The 16,943-nt window shown below is 43.5% G+C and overlaps 1 protein-coding gene across 1 annotated transcript in view; it reads left to right on the forward strand.

Moving 5' to 3' along the window:
* Positions 1-16,943, forward strand: part of ADRA1B (adrenoceptor alpha 1B) — a 54,930-nt gene that overhangs the window by 17,722 nt on the left and 20,265 nt on the right. The gene's annotated exons all lie outside the window — the stretch shown is intronic.

Consider the following 16,943-nt stretch of genomic DNA (forward strand, 5'->3'; position numbering starts at 1 on the left):
GCCATCCTGTTTCCCCCGATGTCGATGAAGAGCGCTGGCATCTTCCCTTCTCTGGGACATCCTTGTTAGCTCTTCATGACTAACGTCTGAGGGACAGCTTAGAGTACCAGAAAGAGCAGGGACATTGGAATCAGACAATCTTGGTCTAAAGTCCTGGCTCTCCTGCTCACCTTTCTAAGCCTCAGTCAATTCATCTGTAAAATGGGACCACAATCATCTACCTCATAGAATTATAATGAGGAATAAATAAGAAATGGATGAAAAGGACTCAGCCGGGTGCTAAACACTAGCAAATGTTTCACAAACACGAGCTATTAACACACTTGAAGCTTCTCATACAAACATCCAATTCGGAGGAGAATTTCAGTACCTGTTAATGTTGTCAGGATTATGACAAATTCTATGAGTGGGCAACATCTTTTGGGGAAACAAATATGAGATGGGCTCCTTCTCATTAAATAGCTGGGAGAATGCCTGTGTTAAAAAAGAGGAAAAGAATAAAAAAAAACCTAAATCTTTTTAGAGCTCCAGGTATGATGGTCACATGCTCTGAAAATATTGGAAGACTTTTACCTAACATTTCTAGTGGTGTTTCTCTTCTTTTTAAATATTTTTTTTGTTTTTTTTTCTTTTTAAATTTTTTCCAGCGTATTATGGGGGTACAAATGTTAAGGTTACAAATGTTTCCTTGCCCCTCTCCTGCCTCGAGTCAGAGCTTCAAGCGTGTCCATCCCCCAGTTGATGCCCATCACACTGATTATGTATGTATATACCCATCCCCTCCCCCCACCTGCCCAACACTCGATAGATGTTATTACTATATGTCCACTTAGGTGTTGATCAGTTAATACCAGTTTGCTGGTGAGTACATGTGGTGCTTGTTTTTCCATTCTTGGAATACTTCACTTAATAGAATGGGTTCCAGCTCTATCCAGGAATATACAAGAGGTGCTATATCACCGTTGTTTTGTATAGCTGAATAGTGCTCCATGGTATACATATACTACATCTTATTAATCCACTCATGTATTGATGGACACTTCAGTTGTTTCCACATCTTTTGCAATTGTGAATTGTGCTGCTATAAACATTCGAATGCAGGTGTCTTTTTCATAGAGTGACTTTTTGTTCTTTGGGGTAGATGCCCAGTAATGGGATTGCTGGATCAAATGGTAGATCTACTTGTATCGCTTTAAGGTATCTCCATACTGCTTTCCACAGAGGTTGAACTAGTTTGCAGTCCCATAAAATTATTTTGATATTTAATTTTGTGATGTTTCAGTCCTTCCAAAAAGTACAAAAAGTAATTTGACACCCATGAATCCTCCACCCAAATTTTAATAATTTAACAAATTTAACATGTCACTGGATTTGCTACACATCTTTTAAGAAATAAAATGTTACAAATACATCTAAAAGGCCCAGACCCCTCACCCTATTCACCTCTCTCCTTCTCAGAGCCAATTACCACAATGCCTGTGACTGGGGGGAAACCCTTCTCTAAATATTCTTAAATATATGCTGTAAGAAGCAAAAAGACTAGTGGTCAAGATGGGGGCTCTGGATTGTCACTCCTGGGTTCAAATTCCACTCCTGCTCCTTCACTAGCTGTGTGGCCTTTGGCCAACTGCTTGACCTCTCTGTTCCTCCTTTCTCTTCTCTCTAAAATGAAACTACGAACACCTATTTCATTGGGTTGTTGCAAGGATGAAATAAGAGTATTCATGTAAAGCAGTAGCTCTCAACAAAGAACAATTTTGCCCCAGGGGACATTTGGCAGTGTAGGACACATTTTTTATTGCCACACTGGGGAGATGCTCCTGGCATCTAGAGGGAAAAGCCAGGGAGGCTGCTAAACATCTCACAGTGCACGGGACAGTTCCCCACAACAAAGAATTAACCAGCCCAAAATGTCCATATTGCTGAAGTGCGGAATACCTGACATAAAGCACGCTGTCACTCTGAAAGGACTCAGTAAACATTTGCTCAATAAACATTATAACATAAATTATTATAATTTTTAGTTGTAAGACATTACGTTAGACATTTTCACATACATTATCTCACTGGTATTTAGTGAGTTGCCCCTTCCTGCTAAAAAGAACGATGGACAGAAAACACTGTCTCTTCTGCATGTCTGAGTATTTGTTAAATCAAAATGGAAAACTTACTAAAAATGTAAAATTTCAGACTGGTAGCTTAATTGGAAGCTGTTACTCAGAGCCTAACTCCTCCTTGCTCTCAGTGAAAACAAATTGTATCAGTACTTTTCAGCCACAGAATCGGTTCATTGAAACCACAAATATGGCTTCCACCTGAGCAGGCCCAGGGACTGGCATAGCAATAAATAAATGAATAAGGCATCATCATCAAGAGAACCTTTTTGGCCCCTATTTGCAAGGACTGGCTATCGAGGGCTAAAGAAACCACAGAGGCAGGGTGGAAAGAGGGGCAGAGGACAGAAGCCAGACCTCTACTTCTCTGCGTCACCCCAGGCTTGGTGGACTAGGAATACTCTGCCCGAGGCCAACCAGGGATCCAAGCCGCTGCCTGTGCTTGTCTGAGAGCAGGCACGGGGAGTGGCCTTCTCTCTCCAAGTGGGGTTCCCAGCCCAGCAGCAAGGAACTTGGTTTTTTTGTTTATTTGTTTGTTTGTTTTTTGAGACAGAGTCTCACTTTGTTGCCCAGGCTAGAATGAGTGCTGTGGCATCAGCATAACTCACAGCAACCTCAAACTCTTGGGCTCAAGCGATCCTCCTGCCTCAGCCTCCCGAGTAGCTGGGACTACAGGTATGTGCCACCATGCCCGGCTAACTTTTTTCTATATATATTAGTTGGCCAATTAATTTCTTTCTATTTATAGTAGAGACAGGGTCTTGCTCTTGCTCAGGCTGGTTTCGAACTCCTGACCTTGAGGAATCCGCCCTCCTCAGCCTCCCAGAGTGCTAGAATTACAGGCATGAGCCACCTCGCCTGGCTGGAACTTGTTATAGATGACAATTCTTAGCCCCCCCCCCCACCTCAGAACAATGGACTCAGAAGCTGGGGGTGCAGCCTAGGTGATCTGGGTTCTCCCAAGCCTCCAGGCAATACCGGGGCACACACAAGGTTAAGAACCACGAACCTTGGCCGGGCGAGGTGGCTCACGCCTGTAATCCTAGCACTCTGGGAGGCCGAGGCGGGTGGATTGCTTGAGGTCAGGAGTTCGAAACCAACCTGAGCAAGAGCGAGACCCCATCTCTACTATAAATAGAAAGAAATTAATTGGCCAACTAATACATATAGAAAAAATTAGCTGGGCATGGTGGCGCATGCCTGTAGTCCCAGCTACTTGGGAGGCTGAGGCAGCAGGATCGCTTGAGCCCAGGAGTTTGAGGTTGCTGTGAGCTAGGCTGACACCATGGCACTCACTCTAGCCTGGGCAACAAAGTGTGACTCTGTCTCAAAAAAAAAAAAAAAAAAAACAACCACGAACCTATGAAGATCAGATCCCACCCTCCCTGTGTGTCCCTTTGCCATTTGCCGGCTGCAGCCGCGCAGCTCTCCAATGCCAACTCACAAGTGCAGGGGCCACTGCTCACTGGCACTTCCCTAGTGTCGGCTGCTTGACATGTGTCCTGTAACTTTCACAACAGGAATATGAGGAAGAGGCTTTTATCCCCTTTTCCAGATAAGAAAACCACGGCTTAGAGAACCCAAAAAACTTGCCCAGTGTCATACCCGCAGAAAAGAGCTGGAACCAGGGTCTGACTTTGGGTCAGCCTGATGCTAAACCCTGTGCTTTTTACAATGACAGCATACTGTGACATCACACTCCCCACTGATGAGTAAGAGAGAGAACACAAACAGATCAGCGCCACCCAGGCCAAATCGTGAGCCCTGTTAAGTTCGCCTCCAGTGCCCCTCTGTCATCCGTCCTGGGGTTCACCTGGCCCCAGGTGATACCAACCTCCTAGAGCCCAAGGCTTCCCACGTGGCAAGGCCACCTAGGCTTTCTCTCTTGCCAGCTGTGTGACTTTGAAGCTGACTCAACCTCTCTGTGCTCCCATTTCTCATCTTTAAAGCAGTGACAGTAATACATTCAGAGTAAGGTTGTTAAGAGAACCAAATGGGATAATAAATGTGAACGTATCTAGCCCAGAGCCTGGTGCAGAGTCAAAACTAATTCACTCTCGGTTTTCTTCCACCTTCCTCTATACATCAACAACTATCAAAACTGCTCCACCCAGGTTGGATTCCCTTGAAATCTCATTTATTGACCAATGAGCTGATATGATGAGCTGATCCTCACTGAGGTGTTAATTCATGATAGCAGCTTTCTGTGTTTCCCTCTTGTGTTTCTACCAGGGGCCCTCAACGTCTCCTCAAAATTTTGCAGCCAGAATGTTTATGGCAGCACAATTCACTACTGCAAGGGCATGGAAACTACCCAGGTGCCCGTCAATTCATGAGTGGATAACTAAAATGCGGTATATGCTCACAATGGAATACTACTCAATCCTAAAAAACGACAGTGAGCTAGCACCATTTATGCTATCCTGGATTAAGCTTAAGCCCGTAATAGAAAGTGAGACGACACAAGATCTGGAAATTGGGCTACACATCTACTCGCCATCAAATTGGGACTGACTAAAACTATGGTGCTCAAAAAACGGTAGTGTTCAACAGGGATTTGGGGGCGGAAGACCCACATCTTAAGGAAGTGGTGAGCATTGTGGAGGGGAAGGGATTACCTCTATCTCTTTTTAGGGAGAGGTAAAGATATACATTGTAACCAAAATGTCTGAAAAAAAATCTGTAATCAGGAAGTGGGCGGGGGAAGAGGGGAGGAAGGGGAAGGGTATGTACTTACGTGGTGGGTTTGGGGCGCATCACCTGGAGCCTGGACTCGCTAGAAGCTCTGGCATAGTGGGGTGGGGGATGGGGGGCAGGGGCAAGACATGTAACCCTAACAATATTTGTACCCCATAATATGCAGTAATAAAAAAAAACAATTTGCAGCCATGAAGTAATGAATGATGGGAATGTCGGGAAGGTAGAAGGCATGGAGAAGAAATTTCCTAGCCTTTCCTTATCCTTCACGTCACCCCAACGTTGTATTTCTAGAGTCAGCGGACAGGGAATCCCAGAGAGTGGGTCATGAGAAAGGAAAATCCGCCTTCAAGGTTGCACCTGGCTTTGAATAGGAAAAACGAACTACAGGCATCTGAATCTCAGGATGGGTGAGAACAATGCAAAAAAAGTGAAATCAAAGACTAATGAGTCATTTGCCAATGTTTAATAAAATTGCTTGCGATTTGCGTAGTTGAATGTAATAAAGCTTCGTTAAAAAGTAGTTATAACAACTAATAAGACCTTAACTAAATTAGCTGTCACTGGGCAAGCTGCTGCTGAGGTCCTAATTAGGTTATTCGCTGCCACTAGCCTAGCCTGAAAACAAAAGAAGACTCCGTTAAGTCCTCGGAGAGGCCTAGAAAGCCTGGTCTCTGGCCTTATGCGGGGAATGCCACGAGGCTCTAAGTTTGGGGGCAGCCAGTCCGCAACTATCTCAGCTTTCCAGAAATCATGGTGTGTGGCCAGAGTGAAGTCCCACTGCTCATAGGAGCCAGACAATTCTAAAGATGGAAAGGGTATATGAAGGCCAGGCACAGTGGCTCATGCCTGTCATCCTAGCACTGTGGGAGGCCAAGACAGGAGGATCGCTCAAGGTCAGGAGTTCGAAACCAGCCTGAGCAAGAGTGAGACCCTATCTCTACTAAAAATAGAAAGAAATTATTTAGACAACTAAAAATATATATATAAGAAATTAGCCGGGCATGGTGGCGCATGCCTGTAGTCCCAGCTACTCAGGAGGCTGAGGCAGAAGGATTGCTTGAGCCCAGGAGTTTGAGGTTGCTGTGAGCTAGGCTGATGCCACGGCACACTAACCCAGGAAACACAGCAAGCCTCTATCTCAAAAGGAAAAAAATGGGCATATGAAGGTGGGAATGCCAAGAATTTCATTTAACAGATGAGGAAACTGAGGCCATGTGAGAAGTGATTAGCCCAAGGTCCCTCAGCAAGAGGCAATGTCCCCCAAACCCCAATCTTCTTCCGCCATGATCTACAATAAATGTAAGACTCGGGGCTGCTCCCATGGGTTTTCATTTGGGAAGGGAGAAGGAAATAAAAAGTCCTGGGTTCTCAGAGGTACCTTTCATTGAAACATGTCAGATGTGTGTCTGTCTGTCTGTGTGTCTGTCTGTCTGTCTGTCTGTGTCTGTGTGTGTGTGTCTGAGAGAGAGAGAGATGTGCTGATGGTCGTTCAGCCCAAGGCAAATTGCTGATCCGCCTGCAGACTGTCTCTGCATTGCTGCTCAATGATCTTCCTGGAACACAGATCCAGTTGAACCAGTACCCCGCTGAACTGCCCACAGGGTGGCTTCTGAGCTCCTGAGCTGAGCTCCTGAGCGCGGCAGAAACGTCGCCTCCCAGTTGGAGCCTAACCTTCCTCATCTCTCGAGCCTAGGCTTTGTGCTCAAACAGACCAGAAGCCCAGCCCTGTCCCTCACTCCCTGTGCAAGCTTGGGCAAGTTACTCGATCTCTCTCAGCTCCCATTTTTCCACCTAGAAAACGGGAAAAACGTTTTACTTATCGCATTGGGCTAATAGGAGAATTAAGAGCCAGTGAGGCTGGCCCATGCTATTGCTCCTCCGGTCACACAGCATTCTTCCTTCCCTGAATATGCCTGGCTCATTCGTGCCCTAAGTCTTTGCATATGCTGTTCCTTCTGCCTGTGACACCCTTCCCCTTCTCTTCTGCACCATGAATTTTTCCAATTCAAGTGTCCAGCTCAAAAATCCCCTTTGCTGTCTTCCACAACTCCCCAAGTAGTGGCCACTGCCTCTCCTGTGCCTTCTCTGTCCTCTCCCTCCATGTCCATCAGAGCCTTGTCACACCGGCCTGAAATGAGCTTTCTGCTGTCCATCTCCCCCGGGAAAATTGGGTCTCACCGAGCACAGGCCTGGCGCACAGTGAGAACTCAGTAAGTGAACAAAATCTAATCACAACAGCTATGAGGAGGAACTATAAGGAAGGAACAAGATTAGTTCAATGTCACTTCTGTTCTTGTACCAATGCTAAAATACAGACGACTTTTGTGTGTACTGACAAAGAATTCTTCACTTGACCAAATCTTCATCAGCCTCCTGAACCTTCTCCTAGACCCATTTGTGCACTCCTTGTAAAATCCAGTTTTAGCAGGACCTCTGGTAAGCCAGTTTAACAAGAACCCCCCAGCTCTTGGTAGCTGATCACCTCGATTTCTGATCACTCCTGATATCTGATCACTCCCGATATCTGATCAGGGTCCTCACCCTCCACCATCCCCCAGGTGATACCAGCCTGCCTTCAATAAGAATCCTGCTTGGGCCAGGCATGGTGGCTCGTGCCTAAGATCCTAGCACTCTGGGAGGCCGAAGTGGACGGATTGCTCAAGGTCAGGGGTTCGAAACCAGCCTGAGCGAGACCCTGTCTCTACTAAAAATAGAAAGAAATTAATTAACCAACTAAAATATATATATATATATATATATATATATATATATATATATTAGCCAGGCATGGTGGCTCATGCCTGTAGTCCCAGCTACTCAGGAGGCTGAGGCAGGAGGATCGCTTGAGCCCTGGAGATTGAGGTTGCTGTGAGCTAGGCTGACACCATGGCACTCACTCTAGCCTGGACAACAAAGTGAGAGTCTGTCTCAAAAAAAAAAAAAAAAAAAAAAAGAATCCTGTTTGGTTTAGCCAGAACCCTCCTTACCCGTGGTGTTTCCTCATAGTAAATTTCCAAACACTGAGCCCACCCTGCTCCTTACCTATAAATTTCCACTTGCCCAGGCTGTATTCAGAGCTGAGCCCAATCTCTCTCCCACCCACTGCAAAATCCCATTGTAGTTGTCTATACCTATACCTTACTGTGCTTTAACAAGAATTGAATAATTTTTTTCTTTAACAGTACACACACATACCTGCATACACACACAAATATGCACCATCACCCCCCCAAGATATTTGCAGCAATTATCTGTGGTAGCTTTTATTTTCTTCTTATGCTTCTCTGTACTGAGCATAATATTATTGCTCTTGTGGTACAAAACAAAACAATAAAGACAGTTCTTTAAACCAATGGGCTGAAAGGATATACATGAAATGCCAACTTTCCAAACATATCCCTACAACAGTGGGAAGCTACCTGAATTTCAATGTGGTGCAATTATGATTTAAGGCATCGCAGTCTCTGAATTTCTTCTCTGTGATGTCTGTGACAAGAGCCATTTTGGAGCAGCAAGGTACATGCTGTAAGGTGAATCACTTCCCCAGTATCTGTGTGGTAACCTTTTTGAGTACTGGGAGTTTTTACAGACAGTAGAAGATAAGTACTGTGCTATCCACTATAGGAGCCACTAAACACATGAGGATAATCACGTTTAAATTAATTAAAACTAAAATTAAAAATTTAGTGCCTCAGTCATGGCAGTCACATTTCAGATGTTCGATAGCCACACGTGGCTAGTGGCTACCATATTGGACAGCACAGATTTAGAACATTTTCCTCATCACAGAAAGTTCTACTAGACGGTGCTAAGTTAGTATATTTTTTAGCTTGCTCCAAACATGGTTGACAATCCAGCAATCCTATTACTGGGCATCTACCCAAAGGAAAAAAAGACATTCTATAAAAAAAGACATCTGCACTGGAATGTTTATAGCAGCACAATTCACAATTGCAAAGATGTGGAAAGAACCCAAGTGCCCAAGAATACATGAGTGGATTAATAAAATGTGGTATATGTATACCATGGACTTCTACTCAGCCACAAAAGACAATGGTGACCTAGCACCTCTTGTACTGTCCTGGATAGGGCTGGAGCCCATTCTACTAAGTGAAGTATCCCAAGAATGGAAAAACAAGCACCACATGTATGCATCATCAAATTGGTATTAACTGATCAACACTTAAGTTCATATATAGTAATAAATATCGATCAAATATATTGATCGAGTGTTGCACAGACGGGACAGGGAAGGAGGGGATGGGTATATTCATACCTAATGGGTGTGGTGCCCACCATCTGGGGAATGGACACGCTTGAAGCTCTGAATCAGGTGGGCCAAAGGCAATATATGTAACATAAACATTTGTACCCTCGTAATATGCTGAAATTAAAAAAGAAAGACAGCAAAACAAACATGGTCGACGATGTCTTGAGAATAAACACATCCATTTGCCCTTCTTGTTTAAAAAAACAAGAGCATTCATGGAGATGTAAAAGGGCACACCAACTTTGGAAAACAGTTTGGCAATTCCTCAAAAAGTTAATCATGGACCTCATAACCTGGCAGTCTCACTCCTAGTATAGACCCAAGAGAATTGAAAACACATGCTAACACAAAAACCTGTACATAGATGTTCATAGCAGCATTATTCATAATGGCCAAAAAGTGAAAATAACCCAAATGTCTATCAGCTGCGAAATGGATAAACAAAATGTGGTATATCCATACAATGGAATATTACTTGGCCAAAAAAAAAGAATGAAGGACTGATACATGCTACAACACAGATGAACCTTGAACATGATATGCTAAGGGAAAGAAGCCAAAAACAAAAAATCACATACTATATGATTCTATTGATATGAAATGTCCAGAATAGACAAATTCACAAGGAGAGAAAGTAGATCAGTGTTTGCAGAAACTGAGAAGGGGGAAAGTGAGTGACTGCCATGGTTCCTTTTGGAGATGATGAAAATGTTTCATAATTAGATAGTGGTGATAGGCCACAACTCTGTAAATATACTAAAAACCACTGAATTGTACACTTTAAAAGGGTGAGTTTATGGTATGTGAATGATTGCTCAGTAAAGCTGGGGTTTTTTAAAATACTGTTCTAATTGGGAGACAACCTAATTGTCCATCCGTAGGCAAGTAAGGAAATAAACTCTGACACATCAGTACAGTGGATTGTGATGCAGCAGTTAGAAAAAATGAGTTAGATCTGTACACTAATTAAGAAAGATCTTTAAGACAAATTGTTAAGCGGGGGGAGCAAGTTTCAGAGTGCTGCATACAGTATAAAGTGTTACATTTTTTTAAAAATCCCAGATATTCTATTTTCTATGAGTATATATATGGAAATACATAGGAAAAACACTGAAAGGAGGTGCATCAAAAAGATAAAAATAGGGCCGGGCGCTGTGGCTCACGCCTGTAATCCTAGCTCTTGGGAGGCCGAGGCGGGCGGATTGCTCAAGGTCAGGAGTTCAAAACCAGCCTGAGCAAGAGCGAGACCCCGTCTCTACTACAAATAGAAAGAAATTAATTGGCCAACTGATATATATATAAAAAATTAGCCGGGCATGGTGGCGCATGCCTGTAGTCCCAGCTACCCGGGAGGCTGAGGCAGAAGGATCACTCGAGCCCAGGAGTTTGAGGTTGCTGTGAGCTAGGCTGACGCCACGGCACTCACTCTAGCCTGGGCAACAAAGCGAGACTCTGTCTCAAAAAAAAAAAAAAAAAAAAAAAAAAAAAAGATAAAAATAATTGCCTCTGAAGGAAGGTCCTGGAATTAGGGATGGTAATAAAAGGGTATCTTCTTAATTTTTAAAAGAAAAGGTATTCATTTATTACATGTGTAATTAACAATTTTTAAAGCTGTCTTTATGAAAATAAAAATATGAATTTGATCGTCTCTATGGGGGATAAAAAGAAATATAATGAAGAACAAGTTTCAAAGGAATAAACTACTTAAGTATAACCAAGTACTTTTTCTGTTTGTTAATTCAGCTCATATTTTCCCAGAAAAACAAACTTAACTCTTTTTTTTTTTTGAGACAGAGTCTCGCTTTGTTGCCCAGGCTAGAGTGTGGCGTCAGCCAGAAATCCTGCTGCCTCAGTCTCCCGAGTAGCTGAGACTACAGGCATGTGCCACCATGCCCGGCTTTGGCCAATTAATTTCTTTCTATGTATAGTAGAGACGGGTCTCACTCTTGCTCAGGCTGGTTTCGAACTCCTGACCTTGAGCAATCCGCCCACCTCGGCCTCCCAGAGTGCTAAGATTACAGGCATGAGCCACCGTGCCTGGCCTCAAACTTAACTCTTAATCTTTGCTTAGCCCTGAACTCGCAAGGGCTGAAAATACACCTGCTGGGCCAATTCCTCTGGTCTAAGACCCTGTCAAAGGAGCCCTAGACCTGAACGTCCCTAAGCGCCCTAGCTCCAACCTGATTAAAGATTGTTAGTCTAATGACTTCCTCTCTGTGTCACCTGTCAGCATCTCTCCCTACCCCAATCTATCTAAGTGATGCCTCAAAATTCTTTCATGCTTCCTGTAGCCTGAGCCTCTGCAGAGACGATTGAGAATACTGTGTATGACCTACTTAGGGGATTTTTTTTTTCAGGGATTAGGGAGAGAAACAGATTTATTTGCCTTTCATTTGATTCTTCCCCAATTTTTTCCAATCTTTTCTTCCTCCAGATCAAAAAAAAAAAAAAAAAAAGGTACAATTTTACAAAGAACAAAATGGAACACTTTCTCATTTGGTAGCTAAAATTCTGTGATGATTGTCTTCCAATCAGTGTATTGTTACCTGGGTGACTGACTTACTACCACAATTGCCTTCACTCTCATTCATTCTCTCTCTCCCTCTCTGACTCTCACTCCCCCATTTTATTCTTCTGCAATCTCCCTTCCTTTCAAATCAATAGCTCTTTGCCATTCAATGAGGTTCTTTACCCGAGATTTGCTCGATTATTTACATCACATCTAACAGAGATTGCTCTTTGTGAACCTAGATTATTAAAGCAGACAGGTCATGTTCCTTTCTGAACCTTTCGGGCAGGGCTCTTTTTTTTCTTTCTTTTTTTTTTTTTTTTAGCAAAACAGTTCTAAAGATACCAATTTACTCAGGATGTCCCAGGAACAAATGGCCCCATTTGTTACAGCACAGAGCGGTGGCTATCAGCTTCCTCTCCGGCCACCGTCTCCTGGCCCGAGTGCCGCGCTCCTGTGTTTTCATTTATTACCTGCCTGCCCGTGGCGTAGTGTCCTGCAGGCTGCTCATTATTCTGGATACGAATTCTATCCGCAGTGTCTCGGGAAGAATGATCCGAAGTAGCACAAGGTCTCTGTTAATCAGTTAATTATCGTACGTCACACAGAGAATGGCTAACACTTGGCCAGAGAAACATCAGAGTGACGCTGGGAAACCTGGTCTCTCGACAGGCCGGGTTACCGTTTTGTCAAAGTGCTCCTAATAAAAAACGATTGCTTGCTCATTATAAACGAATGAGAGAGGCCTTTGGTGGGCATAGAATTAACAAAGCCTCACGATTAGCACCCAGGGAATGCAGCCACCGTGTGTACCATGTGCCAGGCACTGTGCTGAGTGCCTCACATACATCGTCTCCTCTCATCTTTGCAGCAACCCTGGGGGAAAGGCTCGTTATTTACCTAATTTTACAGACATGGAAATTAAAGGTCAGAGAGTGAGAGGCTTTTAAAGATCACACAGCCAGATACCTTTTAGGTACCTTCTATGTGTCGGGTACACTTTTTTTTTTTGGAGACAGAGTCTCACTTTGTTGCCCAGGCTAGAGTGCCATGGCATCAGCCTAGCCTTACAGCAACCTCAATCTCCTGGGCTCAAGTAATCCTACTGCCTCAGCCTCCTGAGTAGCTGGGACTACAGGCATGCACCACCATGCTCAGCTAATTTTTTGTATATATATATTTTTTAGTTGGTCAATTAATTTCTTTCTATTTTGAGTAGAGACAGGGTCTGGCTCAGGCTGGTTTCGAACTCCTGACCTTGAGCAATCCGCCCGCCTCGGCCTCCCAGAGTGCTAGGATTACAGGCGTGAGCCACCACGCCCGGCCTGTCGGCACTAAAAGAGTGCCTTAAAGTGTAAGAGTGAACAAGATAGGCAATGCCTCCACCTCCATGAAGCTTATAGTCTTAGGGAGTGAGCAGGGACAAGTAGTACATATATAAATAAACAATATGATATCAGATAAATACTGTAGAGGAAATACAATGGGGTGGTGTTCTAGAGAGAGGCAAGGTGGTAAAGATCAAGAGAAAGCATGAGAAGGCTGAAAGGGAAGGACTCTTTGAGGTCACGGGCTAAAACTTGGTGGCTAGAAGGAGCCAGCCATGCAGGGATGTGGGGGGAGGGCATTCCGGGCAGCAAAGGCCCTGAGGTAGGAATGCATTTGACATGGTTGCCATGGAACATGGTGGCCAGAGTGCTGGCACGGAAGGAGGGAAGAGGAGAGAGGTGACAGATGATGCCCCATAGGAAGGAAGCATGGACATCTCGCGAGGCCTTGTAGGTCACAGTGAAGAGGTTAGCATTTTCTCTTAAGTGCAATAGAAAATCTCAGGAAGGTTTTGGAAAGGGAAGAGCAATTTAATCCGATTTGCATTTTTAAAGACCTCATGGGGTAAATAGAGAATGGGTTATAGAGGCTCAAGGGTGAAGTCAGGGAGATCAAAGGTCCAGAGAGAGATGACAATAGCTTCGAATTGCATTCTGTTCTTAAATTTAAAAATCTAGACCACCTGGGGAAAAGCCTGATCCAGGATTTGCAGAGAATTCCCCGGCTTCCTTAGTCAATTGACAGGAGACATCTTCAGGACTTGACCCACCTCATAATGAATGTGTACAAAGCGCGTGCCACTTATTTTTCTTTGAATAGACTTTTTATTGAAGTGTGATATATATGCAGAAAAGTGCACCACTCATAAGGGCACGGCCCTGTCAGTTCTCACGAAATGAACACATCCGTGTAAGCAGCACCCAAAGGGAGAAAGAAAAGATTATCTGCACCCCCAAAGCTCCCTCCCCACCGCTCCAGTCACTCTCTGCCATTCCACGTGTGTGTCTGTCATGTGTTTTGCCAGAATGACATTCTGTAAATCCATTTTCTCCATCTTGCTTAACCCATGACCCTCTTTTCTGAACTGAAAAATTGCCCTCTGCAATCAGGGATTTTCTTATACCACCAGTCAAGATTATTTGAATTTTGAGTTCTGCGATGTGTGTTATGCAAACAGCAGGGTTTTTACATTTAAAAAGTATAGATAATACTAAACATGCTTTTTTCAAACTTGACATAAATTCCCATTCCCAGATTCTGTTGTGCCCCCTCTTAAGAATCGGAGCTCAGTGGCTGGGTACGGTGGCTCATGCCTGTCATCCTAGCACTTCAAGAGGCCAAGGTGGGAGGATTCTTGAGGTCAGGAGTTCAAGACCAGCTTGAGCAAGAGTGAGACACTGTCTCTAGAAGAAAATAGAAAAAAATTAGCCGGGTGTGGTGGCACACATCTGTAGTCCCAGCTACTTGGGAGGCTGAGGCAGGAGGATGGCTTGAGCCCAGGAGTTTGAAATTGCTGTGAGCTATGCTAACACCACTGCATCCCAGCTGGGGTGACAAAGTGAGACTCTGACTAAAAAAAAAAAAGAAAAAAGTATCAGAGCTCACACATATAAACATAGCATAAATTCTGGAAAGCCTCCAGGCTACTTTGTCTTGTCTAGAACAGTCTTGAAATCCAATGTCACAGACAGTTGGATTATGATACATGAGTTTCTTTCTTTTTTTTTTTTGAGACAGAGTCCCACTTTGTTGCCCAGGCTAGAGTGAGTGCCATGGCATCAGCCTAGCTCACAGCAACCTCAAACTCCTGGGCTCAAGCAATCCTCCTGCCTCAGCCTCCCGAGTAGCTGGAACTACAGGCATGCACCACCATGCCTGGCTAATTTTTTGTATATATATTTTTAGTTGATCAATTAATTTCTTTCTATTTTTAGTAGAGACGGGGGGGGGGGGTGTCTCGCTCAGGCTGGGTTCGAACTCCTGACCTCGAGCAATCCGCCCGCCTCAACCTCCCAGAGTGCTGGGATTACATACAGGCGTGAGCCACCACACCCCGCCCGATACATGAGTTTCTAATAAAGAACAAAGACAGGATTTCGTGCTTTGTTCAGAGGGCAAGACACTGATGGAAAACTAATATTTACTGAGCATTTACTATGTCCCCAACACTGAGCTAGGTGTTTTAGTATGTTATCTTATTTAATCTTCACAACCCTTTGAGGATGGTGTAATTACGTCCATTGTATGAATAAGAAAACCAAGAATCAGAAAGGTAAAATAATTGACCCAGGTTCTCAGGGCTCATGAGTGACAGAGCTCAGCTTGCAGTGAGCTCTCTCTGCCCCCAAATCCCATGCTTATTCCACTCAACCAAAGCAGCCTCTTCAGTGCTTTGATCTGCACTAAATAGGTTGAAAATGTTGGACTCCACACTTGGGTGCTGCAATAAGCCTCATTTCTTCTAATGGTTTCCCTTTTAAATTCCTTTTTTAATACACTGGCTTTCAAATTAACGGTAAAGCTATTCCTAAATGAAATGAGGGACCCAGCTATGACTTTGCTTCTTTCCACAAGCCTTTCAAAGGCTCTTTAAGCCTGATGAAGTTTAATGCTTGCTGTAAATCCGGGCAAGAAATGAATGAGCACAATTTAAGTCGCCCCCAGTCCAGAGTCTGGCCACGTGAGGGACATGGGAGGTATGTTGCGTCACATCACCGTATTTTCTGTAATTGAGAAAGGAGCCAGCAATTAGCAAAGCAATTTAGATTAGCCACATTAACATCTCGGAGAGGGATTCACGTTCTCTGGCTTTCTGGACGCTCCTCCAAACTCCAGCTGTCCCTGGGTTCTTTGGCTTTGCGTCATGAAGGGAATTGATTTGATCAATTACTTTGCTGCTGCTTAATTAGAAAGCATGGCCATACTTGCCCATCGGTTTCACAGAGATTAAACTTGGGATCCTGACTGCAGACCAATTTTCGTGGCTGAAAGTCTCGGTACCTTTCATCGTCAATCCATACCAAGTTCCCAGAGTTAATCATAATGGGCCTTTAGCCCCGGGGCTGGAGGAATGTTCTCGAAGTCCAGACAGCTGGGCCTCCTGAGTCCTGCTGCACAACAGTAGAGATTATTTTACAAAAGCCCCTTGGCTTAAGAAGCCCTGTTTTTCCACACATGCCACGTACCACCCTACACAAAGCACTTTTCCGCTCCCCCTTTCATTTGAGTTTCCCAGTATCGCAACAGGAAAGAAGCTATAACCCACGTGCAACATGAAGAAGAGAACCCTCCTAGAAATGACCACTGAAAGCCAAAAAGTATTTTTCAACTGCGATCAGTCATCATTTTTTCAAAAAGTAACTTTTATTGGATGAGTTTCATCTTCTTACAAGAAGTTATACACTTCAGTGGAGTGCAGAAAATTTAGAAACTACAGAAAAACAAAGGGAAGATAATAAAAAGCTGCCCCTCAAACATAACCACTAAAATGTTTAATGCATGTTTATTCAGCCATTTTTCTATGGGATGATGTCATACATACTATTTTGTACCTGCTCTTTATCTTTTAACATATTATGAACACTTTTCTAATCATATGCACTAATTTAATCTTCACTGGTTGAGCTGCATGTATCATTAAGCCAATCACTTATGTGGAATATTTGGGGTTGTTTCCAATTTTTAGTGATGATATAACAAATAATGTGGCAATAAAATCTTTGTATCTAAATAATAATAACATTTATTGAGTATTTATTGTGTCTCAGATACGGTACTAAGTGCTTTATATGTATTTTCTCATTTAAGCCTTCCAAAAATCCTATGGATAAATAACATTACCTCCATTTTACAGATGAGGAAACTGAGGCCTAGAGAGGTTAAGTAACTTGCCCACAGTGACATAGATAATAGGTAGCAATGCTCAAATTTGATGCAAGTCAATCTGACTCCAGAACTAGGACACTTAGCCACTAAGATAAATTCTTAGAATTATAATTTCGGGCAAACTAAATTCCTAAAA

The sequence above is a fragment of the Microcebus murinus genome, chromosome 21 (genome assembly GCF_040939455.1).
Source record: "Microcebus murinus isolate Inina chromosome 21, M.murinus_Inina_mat1.0, whole genome shotgun sequence".
Lineage (NCBI taxonomy): Eukaryota > Metazoa > Chordata > Mammalia > Primates > Cheirogaleidae > Microcebus > Microcebus murinus.